Here is a 20,211-nt window from a genome sequence, read left to right as displayed (position 1 = left end):
ACTGGATTCAGAAAACAGAGGGAATGGGGACCTATTATAGATGAGTGGCAGTGAAAGCCTTTTGAGCCACTGTCTTACATCAATGCTTCTCCAACTTTAATGCTCATACAAATCTCCTGGAGGTCTGGTTAAAACTCCGTTTGTGATTCAGAAAGGTTGCAGTGGGGCCTGAGATTCTGCATTTTTAATAGACTGCCCAGTGATGCCAAAGACACTGGTCCAGGGGCCACGATTAGGAGTAACAAAGTTCTAGGACTGAGTAACCCCACCGTAAATCTGTTAGCTAACCAACAAGTATTTTGGAACCACCTACTCTGGGCTCAGCACTGTAGGAGAAATTATGTAATTGAAGGACGTTGGGCATGTGGAGCTCCGTGGATTGGCAGCCCATCATCTTGACCTCTTGACATGGCAACTCCCTGTGAGCCACGTGATCTGGCCCTGTGAGAGTTACTGTGATCCACAGAACAGCACACAACAGAACAAACATAAACAAAAGCTTATAGCAAATGGAAGAATGACTCAGTCTCTTCAAAAGCAAGCCCGTGATACAGGTCATAACAGAAGTTCAGCCCTTCCTGGTGGGTGGCACTAGGAACTTAGCTGAGGCTCTTGCAGAGAGCAAAATAATTCTGCCTGAGCATGGCTGCCCGCTCTAGCATGGGGACTCATTTATTAGAGAGAGATTTCCAAGGAAGATTCCTATATTCTGCTGGTTGTACCATGTTTTGAGTTTGTTGCTTCTGCTGTAAAAGGAGCCAAAATGTCTCTCCCTGGTGGGAGCATATGGAGAAGAGGCCCTGCCTCCATCAAAAGTTTCCAGTCCTCTTCCCAACTCCTTACTCTATGGTAGCTTCCTTTCCCTCTGCCTGCATGCTATGCTCACTTTTTTTTTTTTTTGATATTTCATGTTTACTGTATTACTTATAAGATGTGATTTTAAAAACATGATGTATGTAATCCATATCATTGTAAAAAAATAGGAAAATACAGATAAGTAAAAGTTAAGATCACCCTATTTCCAAAATTTAGACATAATCACTGTTAGCATATTGATATGTTTTCTATATATCAAAAGACTCATTTACAAAAGACCTGAACTTGGCTAAGTTAATCTTTCAACAAATATTAATTACTTATTCTGAGAAGATATGAGAGATACATATTGCTGCCTTCAAGGAGCTTGCAATCTAGTTCAGATATGCTCACTTTTTTAATTCACTGAATTAGAGAGTAGCCTGTTATTTGTACCTCCCTTGCTTGTGGTCCAAATCAAGGCCAACTGACATAAAGCTCAAGAGGCAGCTGAGCTTTAATGAACACACAGCCCCATAGAAGCCTCTAGAAGACAAATGAGAATGGCTGGGGAAGGTCCATGATGGTAGACTAGGTATACACCATCCCTACTGCCTCCCAGGATCACAGCAAAATTACAAATAAATTATAGAACAATCAACCTCAATAATTATCATCGGAAGACTAGCTGAACAGAACCCCTATAACTAAGGATATAAAGAAAAGGCCCCATTGAGACTGGTAGGAGGGGGAGAAATTTGAAATAGGCTGATCCCAAATCAACAAATAGTGGCTGAACACCAGGAGGGACACCTTGGTGGTGGAGGTCTCTCTGAAAGAGGGTGGGATCCCAGTCCCACACTAGGCTCCCCATGTGTCTTGTGCAGAGAAGAGGAATTCCCACAACATCTGGCTGTGAAAACTCACTGAGGACTATGTCTGTCCATCCCAGTAAGATGGAAAAAAAACTGAAAACCCATATGCCCTCTTTTTTTTTTTATAATTAGTTTCAAGTGTACAAAACAAAGTAATAGACTTTTACACCCCTCACAAAGTGATAGCCCCCCATCACACATACTCAATTGCAAACATTCATCTGATCTTTGGTGGAAGGGCAGCAACTCGAGAGGTGCCAGAGAAATACTGGTAAAGAATGAGTTGTGTGGCTTCGCAGTGAGGGCTGGAGGGACAGAAACCATTGCCCCAATGTGGAGCCTCCCTCACATGTAGCCTACAGGAGGTGCCATTTATTCTATGTGACCACTTGCCCAAAGGGGCAAATCTGAGACCACATTGGTCTGGTAAAATCTGTGTGTGAGTGTGTTCCACTTTGGTGATGCCCTGGGTTCCCACCCCACACAGTTAGTACTGCATCACCTGGAGCACTTTTATCTCCTGTGTGCCGGTCCCGTCCCACAAACTGTGGAAGACTTTACAGCAGTGGATGGCCTGCAGTGGCCCATGGAACATTTGGAGTAGGCAGTAAGCCACAAACTGCCATTGCCTCTCTTGGGTGGGTCTTGGGAAACTGCAGGCCTGAGGCAAGCAGTGGCTAGCCACAGTGTTCTCAGGGTGTTTTTGTGAAGTGGCCATGGGCCTGGCAGCAGTGCAAGAACCAAAATTGCATTAACTTTGTAAAAACGTCTGCTCACACCACCTAACTCCGTGGATTCCTGCCCTGCCCACCAAGAGCTGCATTGCCAGGGGCAGTCTTGGCTCCTGAGTGACTGGCCCCACCCCACAAGCTACTGAAGTCTTTTATACCAGCAAACAGATTGCAGCTGCTTGGAGAACATTTAGTGGTGGACGATGAGCCACAATATCTGCCACAGTCTCTTTTTTGGTGACTCTCAAGGATCTGCAGGCCCTAGACAAGTGGGCGCTGGCTGCAGTATTCACAGAGCATTTTGCACAGTGGTCACAGGACAGGAACTGGTGCAAGAACTGAATCTGCATTAACCTTCTTAAAACCACTGGCCACGCATCATAACTCCCTGGGACCTTGCCCCACCCAGCTAGTGCTGTATCTCTGGGGACACTCCCAACACTGGGTAAACCAGACCAGCTCATATACCTAAGCAGGTTCTTTCAATCACTAAACCTTATAGGCAGCTGGCAGGTGGTAATAGGCTTAGTGGGGCCCTGCACATTTTGCTAAGCTCTCCAAGGCCCAGTACTGGTAGCAGCTGGTGTTGGTTCACAGCAAAGCCACCTCCATATGCCTCCAGGTCCAGCATAGGCAGTGGCCAACCACATATAGCTTTGTAGCTCATACCAGGTATCCCAGGCTGGTCACAATCAAGGCTGAAATTGGCTTACATGGGAGCATCTCCCGAGAGACACCAGAAACAACACACCCAGAGCCTGGCTTCAGACCATACCAGAGCAATACTTGGTTAGCCCCACAAGCAGTACACACAAAAGGTGGTCTCAATAGGCACACATAAGGGTCACTCCTGGAACACATGCACAGGAGATCAGTGAAACTGCACCAGAAATGTGTCTCAATAGGCACAAGAGCCCATGGGGGTGAATCTCCCTCTAAGGCCTCACCCCTGCATCAGCTCATACATTGTGGGCATAGCCAATCCTCACAGTCAGTCAGCCTAGGAGTCAGTCTGACCCACTGACTTGCCAAAAGCAATCAAGACTCAATTACAACAAGAGAATACACACAACACACATAAGGGTCTCTCCTGGAACACATGCACAGGAGATCAGTGAAACTGCACCATTGGACCACACAGGACACATCCTACATAAGGCCACCCCCCCAAAAGACTGAGAGACATAGGAGATCTACTTAATACATAGAAGCAAGCACAGAGAAGTAGACAGAAGGAAACAAAGAAATGTGACCTAAGTAAGAGAACAGGAGAAAACTCAAGGAAATAAAACTAAATAAAATGGAGGCAACTACCCTACCAAAGACAGAGTTTAAAACAATTGATTATAAGAATTTTTAAGGAACTTAGTGAGAAGTTCAACAAAGAGACAGAAAGCATAAAGACGGGCAAAGAAACCATACCAAAAAAAAAAAAAGTCAGAAATAAAGAATACAATAACTGAAATGAAGAATACACTAAAAGGAATCAAGAGCAGATTAAGTGAAGCAGAGGATCGAATCAACAATTTAGAAGACAAGGTAGCAGAAAACACCCAACCAAAAAAAAAATAATAAAAACAAAGATACTTTAAGGGGCCTCTGCGACAACATGAAGCATAACAACGTTCGCATGATAGGAATACCAGAAGAAGATAGGGAGCAAGGGCTCGAGAACCGATTTGAAAAAATAATGACTGAAATCTTTCCTAACCTGCCAAAGGAAATAGACATACAAGCTCAGGAAATATAGAGAGTCCCAAACAAGATGAACCCAAACAGGCCCACACCAAGACACATTATAATTAGAATGGCAAAGGTTAAAGACAAAGAGAGAATCTTAAAAGCAGCAAGAGAAAGACAACTAGTTACTTACAGGGCAGCTCACATAAGACTGTCAGCTGATTTCTCAACAGAAACTTTGCTGGCCAGAAGGGACTGGCAGGAAATATTCAAAGTGATGAAAAACAAGGGCTCATAATCAAGACTACTGTACACAGCAGGACTAAAATTGAGGGAGAGGTAAAGAACTTCCCAGACAAGAAAAAGCTGAAGGAATTCATTATCATCAAGCCAGTATTACAAGAAATGTTATAAGGACTTCTTTAAGCAGAATAATGGAGAAAACAAATAAACAAATGGAAATAAAAAATATGAATAAAATGGCCATAACTGGGCTGGCCCGGTGGCTCAGGCGGTTAGAGCTCCATGCTCCTAACTCCGAAGGCTGCCGGTTCTATTCCCACATGGGGCAGTGGGCTCTTAACCACAAGTTGCCAGTTCAACTCCTCGAGTCCTGCAAGGGATGGTGGGCAGAGCCCCCTGCAACTAAAATTGAACACGGCACCTTGAGCTGAGCTGCCACTGAGCTTCCAGATGGCTCAGTTGGTTGGAACGCGTCCTCTCAACCACAAGGTTGCTGGTTCGACTCCCGCAAGGGATGGTGGGCTGTGCCCCCTGCAACTAGCAATGGCAACTGGACCTGGACCTGAGCTGCGCCCTCCACAACTAAGACTGAAAGGACAACAACTTGAAGCTGAATGGCACCCTCCACAACTAAGATTGAAAGGACAACAACTTGACTTGGAAAAAAGTCCTGGAAGTACACACTGTTCCCAATAAAAAGTCCTGTTCCCCTTCTCCAATAAAATCTTTAAAAAAAATGGCCATAACTATGTACCTATCAATAATCACTTTAAATGTAAATGGATTAAAAGCTCCAATCAAAAGACATAGAGTAGTTGAATGGATAAGAAAAAAAGACTCATGCATATGATATCTATAAGAGACCCACGTCAGATTAAAAGACACACATAGACTGAAAATAAAGGGATGGAATAAGATATTTCATGCAAATGGAAATGAGAAGGAAGCTGGGGTAGCAATACTTATATTAGACAAAGTAGACTTTAAAATGAAGACTTTAATAAGATACAAACAAAGACATTACATAATGATAAAAGGAGTAACAAGAAGACATAACCCTAGTAAACATTTTTGCACCCAACATAGGAGCACCTAAATATATAAAACAAATATTGGATGACATAAAGGCAGAGATCAACAGTAACACAATCATAGCAGTGGACTTTAACACACCTCTGACACCAATTGACAGAACTTCCAGACAGAAAATCAACACTGAAATAGCAGACATAAATGACAGGCTAGAGCAGATGGATTTAATTGATATATTTAGAGCATTTCACACCAAAGCAGCAGAATATAAATTTTTTTTTCATGTGCACATGGAACATTTCCCAGATATATCACATATTAGGCCACAAAAGGAGTCTCAGTATATTTAGGAAGACTGAAATAATATCAAGCATTTTCTCTGACCACAATGGTATGAAACTAGAAATCGAATACAAGAAATAAAAAGCATACACATGGAGGCTAAATAACATGCTTCTAAATAATGAATGGGTCAAAAATGAGATCAAGGACGAAACCGTTGAGACAAACAAAAATGAAAACACAATGACCCAAAAATCTGTGGGACACAGTGAAAGCAGTCCTAAGAGTGAAATTCATAACAATGCATAGCTACCTAAAGAAACAAGAAAAATGTCAAATAAACAGTCTAACTTTACACCTAAGGAAACTGGAGAAAGAATGCAAACAAAACCTATGAGTACAAGGAAGAAAATAATAAAGATAAGAGCAGAAATAAACAAAAGAGAGGCTAAAAAACACCAAAGATCAATGAAACTAAGAGCTGCTGTTTGAGAAGATAAAATTGACAAACCTATAACAAGACTCGTGAAGCAAAAAAGAGAGAGGTCCCAAATAAGTAAATCAGAAATGAAAAAGGAGAAGCGACAGTGGACACCACAGAAATACAAAATAATAATAATAATAATAATAATAATAATAATAATAATAATAATAATGAAAATACTAGAGAAACTATATGCCAATAAATTGGATAATCTGGAAGAAATGGATAAATTCCTAGAAGCATACAATCTTCCAAGGCTGAATCAGGAAGAAACAGAAAATCTGAACAGACTGATTATTACTAACAAAATCCAATCAGTAGTCAACCAGCTCCCAACAATCAAAAATCCTGGACCAGATGGCTTCACAGGTAAATTTTACCAAACATTCAATAAAGAAGTAACACCTATTCCCGTCAAAGTATTCCAAAATATCCAAGAGGAGGGAAGGTCATTTAATGAGGCCATCTTTACCCTGATTCCAAAACCAGACAAAGATATTATAAAAAAAGAGAATTATAAGCCAATATCCCTGATGAACATAGATCCAAAAATCCTCAACAAAATATTACTAAACTGAATTCAGCAATATATTAAAAAGATCATACACCACAATGAAGTGAGATTCATTTCTGGTATGCAAGGTTGATTCATATCTGCAAATCAATTAACGTGATACACCACATAAACAAAATGAAAAGCAAAAATCATATGATCATATCAATAATGCAGAAAAAGCATTTGACAAAATCCAGCAACCATTTATGATAAAAACTCTCAGCAAAGTGGGAATAGAAGGTACATATCTCAACATAATAAAGGTCATATATTACAAACCTACAGCTAATATACTCAGTGGGAAAAAGGTAAAAACATTCTTCTTAAGATCAGGAACAAGATGCCCATGTTCACCACTTTTATTCAACATTGTACTGGAAGTCCCAGCCACAGCAGTCAGAGAAGAAAAAGAAATAAAAGGCATCCAAATGGGAAAGGAAGAAATAAAACTGTCGTTATTTGCAAATGAAATGATCCTAGATTGAGAACCCCAAAGATTCCACCAGAAAACTATTAGAACTGATAAATGAATTCACTAAAGTAGCGGGCGGGATATGAAATGAATATTCAGAAATTGGTTGCATTTTTATACACCAATATCAGAGAAATTAAGAAAACAATCGCATTTACAATTGCCTCAAACATTATAAAATACTTAGTGATAAACCTAACTGAGAAATCAAAAGACTCAGAGAATTATGAGATATTGAAGAGAGAAATTAAGGCAGATACAAATAAATGGAAACATATACCATGCTCATGGATAGGAAGAATTAATATAATTAAATTGCTCATATTACCCAAAGCAATCTATATATTCAGTGCAATCCCTATCAAAATACCAATGGCATTTTTCAAATAACTAGAACAAGTAATTCTAAAATTTATATGAAACCATAAAAGACCCCAAATAGCCACAGCAATGCTGAGAAAGAAGAACAAAGCTGAAGGTATGACACTCCTGATATCAAACTATACTAGAAGCCCATAGTAATCAAAAGAGCATGGTATTGGCATAAAAACAGACACATAGATCAATATAACAGAATAGAGAGCCCAGAAATAATTCCATGCATATATGGTGGTTTAATCTATGACAAAAGTAGCAAGAATTTACATTGCGGTAAAGATAGTCTATTCAATAAATGGTGCTGGCCAAACTGGACAGATGCATGCAAAAAAAATGAAACTGGACCATCTTTTTATGCCATATACAAGAATAAACTTATAATAAATTAAAGACTTAAATGTAATATCTGAAATCATAAAACTCCTAGAAGAAAATATAGGAAGTAAACTCTCAGACATTACCCTTAGTGATATTTTTAATAATATATCTCCTTGGTCAAGGGAAACAAAAGAAAAAATAAACAAATCGGTCTACATCAAACAAAAAAGTTTTTTTTATTTTTTCACAGCAAAGGAAACCATCAATATACGAAAAGACATCCTACTGAATGGAAGATAATTGTCAATGATAAGGATGTAATCATCAAAATTTGTTAAAAATCTCATACAACTCAATACCAATAAACAGTCCAATTAAAAATGGGCAGAGGACATGAAGAGACATTTCTCCAAGGAGCACATACAGATGGCCAATAGACATATGAAAAGATGCTCAACATCAACATCAATGCAAATAAAAACCACAATGTGTTATCACCTCACCCCAGTCAAAATGGCCATCGTCAATAAATCGACAAATGAGAGTGGGCGAGGATATGGAGAAAAGGGAACCTTGTGCCCCGTTGATGGTATTGCAAATTGATGCAGCCACTATGGAAAACAGTATGGAGGTTCCTCAAAAAATTAAAAATAGAACTACCTTATGACCCAGCAATTCCACTCCTGGATATTTATCCAAAGAAATACAAAACTCTAATTTGAAAAGATAGATGCACCCTCATGTTCAATGCAGCACTTCACAAAAGCCAAGATATGTAAACAACTGAAATGCCCATCAATAGATGATTGGATAAAGAAATTGTTGTACATTCATACAATGGAGTATTACTCTGTCATATAAAATGAAATCTTACTATTTGCAACAACATGGGTGGGCCTGCAGGGTACTATGCTAAGTGAAATAATTCAGACTGAGAAAGACAGATACCATTTCACTTATATATGGAATCTAAAGAACAGAATAAAGAAACAAAACAGAAATACTCTCATAGATACAGAGAACAAATTGGTGGTTACTAGACAGGAGGGGTTTGGGGTGATTTGTGGGAAAGGTGAAGGAATTAGGAAGTACAAGTTGGTTGTGACAAAATAGTCATGGGGACGTGAAATACTTTATGGGGAATATAGTCAATGGTGTGAAAACTATTTGTGGTGTCAGGTGAGTGCTGGACTTACTGGGGGGATCATTTTATGAATTATGTAAATGCCTGGCCACAGTGCTATATTCCTGGAACTAGTGTAGAATGATATTAATGTCTACTATAATTAAAATGTATCTATAGTCACAGGTTGTAAAGTACAGCATAGGGAATATAGTGAATGGTATTGTAATAGCTATGTATGGTGTCAGATGAGTAGTAGACTTGTTGGGGTTATCACTTTGTGAGGTGTGTAAATGTCTAATCATTATGTCATTTTGTACACCTACAACTATTAAAATGAAAAAGAAAGGCTGGGAGTTGGCAGACCTGCATTGGTTTGGATAATAATTTTGCCACTTTGTAGCTGTGTGAAATTGTATAACTTAACATTTCTGAGCTTTAGGTTCTTTATCTGTAAAATGGGGCCAATAATAGCACTAAATTCATAGGGTTCTGAGATTAAATGAATTGGGAGCATAGCAAGAGCTCAATAGTTGGAAGATACTTATTTGATGGGTATGTATTGAGTTTCTTCTACGTATAAACAAAGAGCAGTTCAAATCCAGTCTACCCCTACCTGCTAATTGTGCATCCTTGGGCAAGTTACTTTGTTTTATCTCTCAATATCAGTTCCCATGTTTTTAAATGAGGCTGGCACTAGGTATTATATAACTTGCAGGATTGCTGTAAGGAATAAATAAGGTCAAGTGTGTTAAACATGTGTCAGGCATATAGAACAGTGCTCAGCCAAAGTAATTGTTGTGTTTGCTATTACTGTCATCTCTGAGTTTCTTCTTATTATGAGTAGATTTACTCAGCAGCCAAGAATTATTTAAAATGGTCTTTTGCAGTCTCTCCCGGTAGACCCTCCCCAATCTGCATTATTATTTTCTTGATGGTCATGTCCTTTATACCATTCCAGTGTCTCCATGGCACCTGGCAGAGAGTAGGTATTTGGTGCCTGAAGCAGAGAGCATTATGCAGCAAGCACATCAATCAGTTGGCTTTACTGTCTGGGTTTAAGTTTTTGCATGTCCACTTTGCTTACTGAGTGACTTCGTAGCTACTCCTGGAACTTGAGTCTCCATTCTCTCATCTGTAATATGTGTGCGATAATTCCTACCTCTGGAGCTTGCTGTGAGGATTAAATCTAGGCACATAGTAGGAGCTTAATAAGGATTAAGTGTTATTATTGTTGCTATTATTTAGAAAATTCACAGTCAAGCATCATAGGAATTATTCTGAGAAATCTCTCTCTCTCTCAAACACACACCACCTCCTGAGTGGGCAGCACTGAGAGGACAGGTAACCGGAGAGACACAAACAGGTATTCATTGCCCATGAGTGGCTCTTTGAACCCCTGGCCAGGGCAGCATCTGCATAAAATTCTCTCTGGGACCATGGTGCTCTAACCCCTTGAGTTCTTTTTAATATTGAAGTAAAATTCTCGTAACATACAATTAACCATTTTAAAGTGAACAACTCATTGGCACTTAGTTTGATCACAATATTGTGCTACCACTACTCCCTGTGTTCTTTACAATTGACTACCCATGTAAGCTGGCTGTATCCAGAGGAATACAGCAGTCATTCACTTCTATCATTCCTCCTGTCACTGTTCTGTACCTCTCCCCATCCCCATTTTCTTCTTCTCTCCCATTTTCCAATTGCTCCATCTCTCTCCACCATCCTGCTCTTTGGAGCAATGGGATAAGTTTATCTGACTGACATGTTTAGGGAGAGTGTGGGTGTTGACCCACTGAAAAGATGCTCAGCCCCAAGGTTGGCACTAGCAGAGTATGTGTTAGGACTGCCAAAGCCACTTCTTGCCATTGCTGAAAGCAGGCATAGCACAGTGGCAGCTGCCCAGTGTGGCTTAGCTTTCTGGTGGCCCAGGTGATGAGAAAGGGATTATTACCAATTATGGCCTCTGAGAGTTGCAGTCCCCTTTGTTATCATGTCTTCCATCTTTGGGCTTCTTGTGGTTACAAATAAATTTGCTCCGTATCAAAGCACCTATACAAAATAACCTTAACAGGCTCCACAGCCTCATAAATATCTACTTTGTAGTTGTACTTGTGAGCAAGAGCAACATCTTGAGTATTTTAAAATATAAAAAGAATAGTTTATAGGTACTGAATTCTTCCTGTATGCCAAGCAGTGTGTTAAATGTTCTACATGAGTTGTCTCTAGAAGAATTCTTACAATGACTCTAAGAGGTGGGCATTGTTACTATTTACTTTTTGTAGATGGTGAAACTGAGACATAGAGCTGGTCAGTGACTTGTCCAAGGCCATATAGTGAGTAAGTAACAAAATCCATATTTTATGCCACTAAGTAATACTGTCTCCCCATAATCCCAGCATGGGTGTTAATTAGTTGATTGAACAGGAAAAAAATGTACGAACCACAGATAGTAGCTTCCTTCATTCACTTACCTGGATTTTAGTTCTGCCTCATGAATTTCCTGGCTTTATGACTTTGGACATGTCACCTAACCCCTCTGAATATAGATGTTTTATACAGATATTTCTTCATCTATATAATTGGGGTAATTTTCTAGTCTTATCTCCCTCAGATCTGTGAGTATAAGATATAAAACCATCCAGGAAAATTTTTTGCAAAATGTAAAGAGCTAGTATGCCAATGTCAGGAGTTGATATCACAAATAATGGCTTCCTGGGATTGTGTTACATGTTGGAGAACTAGAGCTTCTTTGGTGTTCTGTAATAACCCAGGGAAGCTGCACATTTTTCTGGCTCAGTTAAATCCTGGACAAGCCATTACCATTTCCACTTTTCATGGCTCTGTGAACTTTTAAGCTGTAACCAACTTCTTTGAATTCCTTATCTGCATCTTTCATCAAGTGTAGTTGGAATACCACCGGGGAAATCCTCAGCCTTTGGTATATCAAGGTATTAAATAAACTCAGTGAAGCCTGTCATGCGGGGTGTCATGTGGGGTCTCTGGTCCTGCTCCCCACATAAGAATGCAGGATATGGCGAGGCCAAAAAGGAAACCCACGGAGCCATAGATAGGGGAGTCATACCAGTATAGTCTCACTGGCAACTGGGTTGGAGACACAGGAAGCAGGAGTCACACTATCTGCAACCTGCCATCTACTTCTCTACCAACCGACCTCTCCTGCCACCTGTAATCCGCACTTGCCAGCCCAGCCACCATCTTCTTGCTATCTCCCCATTTTCTGCTAGGGTAGCCATGGCAGTTACATTAGTGTCCAATGGCTTACTGGTTACAGCTGACGGCCAACGAGCCACAGCTTATGGCCATCCAATCACAGTTGAAGGCCATTTACTACCTGAGCCAGCACCTTTCCATGTGAGGCCAAGAGCCTGGAAACTGCACTCCTGGCTCCGTCCACACAAAGCCATCTAAGATGTCTCCAGCCTATTCCATTTTTGCAAAATCACAATTTACCTGTCACAGATGTTGTGGTGCAGATTAAATTATGTGAAAATGTCTTATACAATGAGAGCACCTGCCTCATTGTGGGTGTTCAAAAGATGGTGACTCTTTCAGTGATTCATTCTTGGGGAGAGGGAAGAAATGCAAAAGGGGAGGGAGGCAACAGCAAGGGGCAGGCAGTTTGGGTAGTTGGGACTTCTTGATCACAGAGCGTGCCAATTTCCCGATTCCTTGAAATGAAGGTGAGGTTTTGAAACACAGCTGCCTCTTGTTCACACAGGAGCAGTACATGCACATGGCTGTGTCTGACTTCCCATGTAGGTTCTTTATGTTTCCCAGATGTTGGGAAGTGGCAATGGGATGAAGCCTAGTTAAAGGCCTACCTGTTCCACCATCCTTCATTCTTCACCCCTCTGGCATGCAAACAACTTAGCTGCAAAGCAGGCAAAAGTCTCTGACCAAGAAATAACTTTTATTATCCCTCAAAGCAGACATGAAGGACAGGGGAGCAGATAAATCCAGGGAAACAATGGAGAGGAGCAGTCTCCTAAGTCCTGTGTAAAGTTGCTTTACAGAATTAGTAAATTTTTTTAGAAATTATAAATGTTGCACGTGTTTAGCGCCATACTTGAAAAAATACACAGGCATACAAAGAAAAATAAGCATTGCGCTCCTCTATCCATTCCCTCTCTGCAGAGTAAGTAATAGTAACACCCTGGGTCGAAATCCTCCCCCAACCTTCCTGTGCACATGCAAATACATGCAGGCATGGAGCACATCTATAGGGTATTTTGCTGTCTGTACTAGAATGGGACTGTGATATATACATTCCTCTGAAGCTTGGCTTTTGCACTTAAGAGTACATCCCAGTACATCAGTAGTTACAGATCTTGGCTCATTGTTTCAAATGTCTGTATAATAAGAATATACCAGGATTTATTCAGCCATTTATTTATTGATGAGCTTTCAAGTTGTGTAAGAATTTGTGGTAATTCCCCTGAAAAAGGGCAGCAGCCTCATACATCTGGGCATTTTTACCTGTGTTAGTGGGAAGATTGCTGGGTCAAAGGGTTTTAATTTACCTATGGCAAGATTGCTTGACTGGTATTTATAAATAGCATTCTGATTTCCTCCTTTTATTATCAAAAAGTTTATTTTTCATCCATTATGCAGATTGCATTTGCCTTCTCAATTAATGTATCGCCCCATAGTGAAGGGTATGACTTGAAAAGGACTTCTGTAAAGAGTGGGCATCCAAGGATATGATCTTCTCTTTTGTGGGATCCCTGAAAGAGGAAGATTGTAATTTATCAAACTGGACTAAATTATCTTGATGTCTTCCTTTACTGACTGAGTCCAATTATTGTCCTTCCCTTTCTAGCCATGATAACCCTAAGCCCAACCTTGAGAAGCATACAGAAAATAAATTTTGTTGGCAGTAAACATGTTCTGGGTTCTCCCTCAGATAAAGATTCCTTTGCAAAATAATAAGAGGGACTAGAAAGGCTGGAATAGGAAGATAAACATATATTACAGAAAATGAGGAATACCAATCTGCTTTACTAATTTCTTTTGCAAAAGTATTGCTGAATCATGCCTTTTAATATCACGGACATGGTGGGGCATGGTTGTTCATTGTAAAATTCTTTCAAACTTGTATAACAAAATGTTAAGATGCTAATATGTGGCTTGATTTATAAAAATTCCAGTCACATATCATTTTCCATGCATGTAATGTCTATATAAAAATATTTTGCCATATATATTATACTTTATGCTTTTAAAGCACTTTCACAATCTAATTCCAGCCTTCCGGCAGCCTTCTATGACAGGAATTACTCTCTTCATTTGACAACAGAGAAAATTAGTCCTGGAGAGGTAAATGACTTGTGCAAAGTCACATACATAATTGGTAACAGGGTTAAGCTATAAAGAACCTACATGGGAAGTCAGACACAGCCATGTGCATATACTGCTCCTGTGTGAACAAGAGGCAGCTATGTTTCAAAATCACACCTTTGTTTCAAGGAATCAGGAAATTGGCAAGCCCTGTGATCAAGGAGTCCCAACTACCCAAACTGCCTGCCCCCTGATCTTGGGATTCCCCATCTGGTGTTCATTCTACTTAGGGAAGAGGGGTGTATCTGGAGATCTTAAGTCTATTTCTCATCAGGCCTTTGCTTTAGTCTCATTTGATCTAACCCAATTTCTTTTACTTTAGGTATACGGATCCATGCTTCTTTCCATGGTTGATTTAATGCTGATTGAACACCAGTAATGTGCTAGGCGCTCTAGGGACCATTGAATTAAATCTGGTTAGTGCCCTGTAGCTCCCAATCTCAATTTGTTGGAGCCCAATCTAAAATAGTTATTGCTCTGGACAGACAGTACAGGCTTATAAGAACATTCTTCCTCTCTAAGCTTGTTTCTCACCATTTTTCCTTAGGACCTCTAAGGGAATTTCTTATTGTCAGACAGGAATATCTGGTAACTGGTCTCTGACTAGTCCAAAAAAATAGCCCTTTATTTTTCCCAATTTGTGCTTAAAGGTGAATGTGTCAGTTTGTTTTCCTTTCCAGAATAACAAAGAGAGGACAACTTTCTCTTCTGAGGACTCAGAAGTGCCACTTACCTAACATGGTTTGGGGCACACTGGAATGGGTTCTCTGACCCCCAAAATTTCCCTTATCATCTGAAATGTCCTTCTTAGAGAAACCCTTGCCTGCTTCCTGACTTTCATATCCTGTCAGTTATCATGGTGTGTTGACCATGCTCTGTGTATGTCCTTGGGAATATTTCAAACATCTATCCTTTTTCTAACAATTTCTACTGCGATTGACCTTGCCACCTTAAACAGTTACAACAAGGTCCCAGCAAACCTCCCTACTTATATCATCTCTAGTCCATTCTACATTCTATTGGCAGAATTATATTTCTGAAACACCATTCTGGTCATGTCATACCCCTGGTCAAAAACCATAGCTGGCTGGAATGGTAGTTATCAAAGCCCATTTGTTAGTTTGTTCTTTGTTTTTCAATTAGCAGGGGGGCACTTTTTTCAAATAAAATACTAGGCAATTAAAATCCCAGAATGAAAATCATTTAAAAGTAGACATGCTCACACAATGCAGTATATAGATGACGTATTACAGAATTGTACACTTGAAACCTATGTAACTTTACTAACTATTGTCACCCCAATAAACCTTAATTTAAAAAAATATAGATATGCTTTAGTTGAAGCGAGGAGGGAGGACCCAGAACCTCCCTTCTTTCAAGGGCCTCAGGGAATACAGTTTGAATTAAGACCACTGGCCTATACATGAGGCCCCAATCCCTAAGTTTGGCATTCAAGACTGCACTAATCTTACCCTAACATGCTTTTCCTGTCAGACTTCCAACTCTTCTTTGGGGAAAGGAACCCTTTGCTCTAGTAGTTTGGTCTGCTCTCTCTTCCTCACACATCTGTGGCATTCCCCACTATTTACCCTTGCACGTGTCACATCCCTGAGACTGAAATGACCACTGCTGCTCTCTCTTCTTGTCTGAGTTGCATTCATCCCTCAAGGGCCAGCTCTAGTCCTCTTTATTTCAAGAAACCTTTCCTGGCTCCGCTTTTAAATAGGGACTCACTTCCTGTGGCTATAATGACTTTATCTTCCAAACAAACAACCACAACAAAAAAATGGAGACAGAAGCTATTCAGCAGAGATTTCTATAGACTCTGTTTTTATGTACTCCATCTAGCTAAATAAGCCTTATGTCATGATTGTTAAATGTGGGTCCAAAATTCCCTGAGTTTGTGTCCAGGCTTTGCTACTTATTAGTCATGTGATTCTAGTTACCATGCCTCAAGTCCCTCATCTGTAAAATGGGAACAATAACAGTACTCATCTCAAAGGGTTACATGAGGATTACATTGTGCCATGCTCCTAGCACACTGTTTAACAACTTAGTATGCAGTTGGTAAATATTAATTGTTATTAGGATAGCCCAGACATGAGGTGATAAAGGGCTGATCTAAGGCAGAGGCAATAGGGTGTCCACTGAGGGCAGATATGTTGGGAGGTCTAAAAGTAGGGAATTATGTACAGAATAAGATAAAGAGACTAACACACAAGCGGTGGAGGGTAAAACAGATTGCTCCATCACAAAGTGGGGAAGGAAATGTCCTGAGAGGTTGTTTTCCCAAAGCCCCTATCAGCAAGGCTCAATTATCACTGAGCCTGTGCTCAGTAATCAAATTTATCAGTCATGAGTACTTTAGCAATTTTTTTCCCAGTTAATTGGGAGCTAAGAGGATAGCCATTTGGAATTGGACCACAAGACAGAATGTGTTGGAGGGGTGAAACAGAGCTCGAGAGTCTGTCAGGAAAAGGAGCTTCTGTGGCAACAGGTGGGGGCACTGTACCAGGCATAGCATAAGCTTTCTATAAATGTTAGCTGGTATCATTAAGACTTCACTAGTTGCCTGGGGCAGGTTGAGACAGTGCCAAGATAACTGAATAGAGACATGAAAAAGCCAAAAGAGAAACTTTGGTAGTTTGCCAATGTAAAAGTGTGTGTGTGTGTGTGTGTGTGTGTGTGTGAGAGAGAGAGAGAGAGAGAGAGAGAGAGAGAGAGAGAGAGAGAGAGAGAGAGAGAGAGAGAGAGAGTGTGTGTGTGTGTGTGTGTGTATGCTAGAGTGCAAAGAGAGAGGTCACAGGATCCAAATTGATTTTCTTACCTGGAAGATTATTAGCTGTTTAAATTCTTTCAAAGAATAGCCATTATTCCAGATAGAATGGAGGACCACAGAAAATATTACTATTCAGTGAACTCTTTGGGGGCAAGGTCCATGCCTTACTCATCTCATGTGTACATCATCAGTTCTTGTTCAATAGTTGTTCCGTATACAGTTGTTGAGGAAAGGAAGGGAGGAAGAAAGGAGGGAGGGAAGAAGGGAGGCAGAGAAGAAAGGAAGGAAGGATGGATTAGGATACAATGATTAAAGCATCTGTCCCAGGGAGTTTTGGAGGTAAATAGAGGTTTCTGACCTGTTCCTTTTATTCTAAAATTGGTGTTTCCTTTGGCACTCACAATGATAAATAGTAAAAATTCAACAAGGATAGTAGTCCCTGTTTTTGGCTGGAAATGAATATGAGTTTGGCATGGAAGAAGCGTAGAGACTAGACCTGGATTTATTTTTACCTCCTGGGAGTGAGATGAGAGTGACATATGGCTCCAGTCCATTCATTTTGTGTACCATCTAATGAAATTCATATCTGATGTTCACTCTGGGTAAAGGCAAAGCAAGGATAAGAGCTAAAAGCCAATTCAATTATATAAAATCAATAAATATTTATTAAACGCCCACATTGAGCAAAGTAAGCAAATGTTGAGTACCTACTCGGTGTAAACACAGCAGAAATTATGAATGGTTCCCTATCCTAGGGGATTTACAGTTTAGGTGAAGACTCAAGCTTAATGTACCTGAAGCAATAATAAATAATGCAAGTCAGATTAAAATTCAGTCCAACAAACATTTGTTAAGCATTTGCTATATGCCATTCATTGTAGATTCCATGATTAATAATAAGCGCAAACAGGTGATGTGAGGAAGATAGTGAACTAGGATGCTCCAGGCCTTCATGAAAACATCAACTAAACATATAAGGACTGATTAAAATAACATTATAGGAACTCTGAAAACCAGTCAAAGACAAATAGCAACCAAGCAAATGCCCAATCAAGAAAAAGCTACATTCAAAATGGCAGGAAATTTCTTGGCATTTTACTCACCTTTGCCTCACCCCCTCCCCAGTTTGATGCAGCATGCTTGGGAGGAATCAGCCCCATTCCTAGTTCCCACCCTTGGGATAGAAGGAGCAGAGTGAAACTTGTTTGCAATGTTCTGAACTGTCTGTGGGCTACCCAATGAACTGGTTTCTGTCTCACCTGACTCAGAGATTAGATGGAGAATGGCAGCATAATTTAGAAGTCTGATTGAAAATGACAGTGGTAATGACAGGTGCTGCAGTGTGTGAAAATTGCAGAAGAATTGTGGATGCCTGGGAGCAAGAGATTATGGGAAAAGGAATACAATAGAATATCGAAGGCCCCAAGAAAAAGCAAGGGTGAAACTCTGGGAAATTAAGACATTTAAAAGCAGCTGGAGAAAATAAAAAATAAAACCATATGTACACAAGCCAAGACAGGATGTATACCCAGAAAAAGACCTGAAAAGAACTTAAAAGCTTTGACCTGGAATAATCCCAAGGCTCAGTGGCCTGCTAATTATTAAAGGTCTTCCACATTAGTCTGCAGAGACTTGAAAAGGTGACTGCCTTGTTAAATGTTCAATTTTGAAAAAAGAAAGATCACAAGATACAAAAACACAGGGAAAACTGGCGTGTTAAAAGGAACAAAATACATCTCCAGTAACTGACCCTGAAGAAATACACACATTGGGCTCACTAGACAAAAACTTTAAAACAGCTGTCTTAACCATGCCGAAAAAGCTAAAGAAAAACACAGACAAAGAACTAAAGGAAATAAAGTGCTATGGACTTAACTGTGCCCCCCATTCACATATTGAGGTCCAAACCCCGAATGTGATGGTATTTTGAGATGGGGCTTTTGGGAGGTAATAGGGTTTAGATGAAGTCATGTGGTGGGTCTCTCATGATGGGATTTGGGCCTTCATTAGAAGAGACACCAGAAAGCTTGCTTATGCTTTCTCTTTTTCTCTCTCTGTCATGTATGGACAAAGCAAGAAGGTGGTTGTCTACAAGCCAAGAAGACAGTTGTCACCAGAACCCAACCATGCTGACACCATGATCTCAGACTTCCAGCCTCCAGAAGTGTGAGAAAATCAATTCCTGTTGTTTAAGCCACAGAATCTGTGGTATTTTGTTGTGGCATCATAGACAGACTAAAACATCAGAAAAACAATATATGAACACATGAGAATATCGACAAAGACAGAAATTATGCAAAAGAACCAAATTCTGAAGCTGAAAAATAAATGAATTGAAAACTGCACTAGAGGATTTCAAAGGCAGAGTCAAACAGACAGAAGAAGTAATTAGCAAAGTTGAAGACAGATCATTTGAAGTTATCAAACAGACAGAAGAAGTAATTAGCAAAGTTGAAGACAGATCATTTGAAGTTATCTAATCTGAGGAGCAAAAAGAAATGAATAAAAGTGACCAGAACCTAAGAGACTTATGGGATATCATTAAACACAGCAGTATGGACATTATCAGAGTCCCAGGAGGAGAAGAGAGAAAGTACAGAAATTTGAAGAAATAATGTCTAAAACTTCCAAATTTGAGGAAAGACATAGAATATACACAAAAGGAAATGAAAAGGGAATCTAATCCAAGATGTTTAATAAACTCCAATTAGGATAAACCCAAAAAGATTCACATAAAGGCACACTACACTAAGTCAAAAGAAAATGACAGAGAATCTTGAAAGCAGCAAGAGAAAAGTGACTTGTCATATATAAGGAATTCTCCCACAAGACTATCAGTAGATTTCTCAGCAGAAATCTTGTAGGCCAGAAGATAGTGGGATAATATATTTTAAATGCTGAAAGAAAAATAAACTGTCAACTGAGAAGTCTATATCTAGAAAAACTCTCCTTCAAAAATGAGGGAGATATATAGACACATACAAGACAAACAAAAGCTGAGGGCATTTATTCCTACCAGACCCACCCTGAAAGAAATGCTAAAGGAAGTCCTTCAAGTTGAAATGAAAGAATACTACACAGCAATTTGAAGCCATATGA

This window comes from Rhinolophus ferrumequinum, chromosome X (genome assembly GCF_004115265.2).
Source record: "Rhinolophus ferrumequinum isolate MPI-CBG mRhiFer1 chromosome X, mRhiFer1_v1.p, whole genome shotgun sequence".
Taxonomy (NCBI): domain Eukaryota; kingdom Metazoa; phylum Chordata; class Mammalia; order Chiroptera; family Rhinolophidae; genus Rhinolophus; species Rhinolophus ferrumequinum.
The sequence above is the reverse complement of the archived record's forward strand: the minus strand, read 5'-3'. Positions refer to the sequence as shown.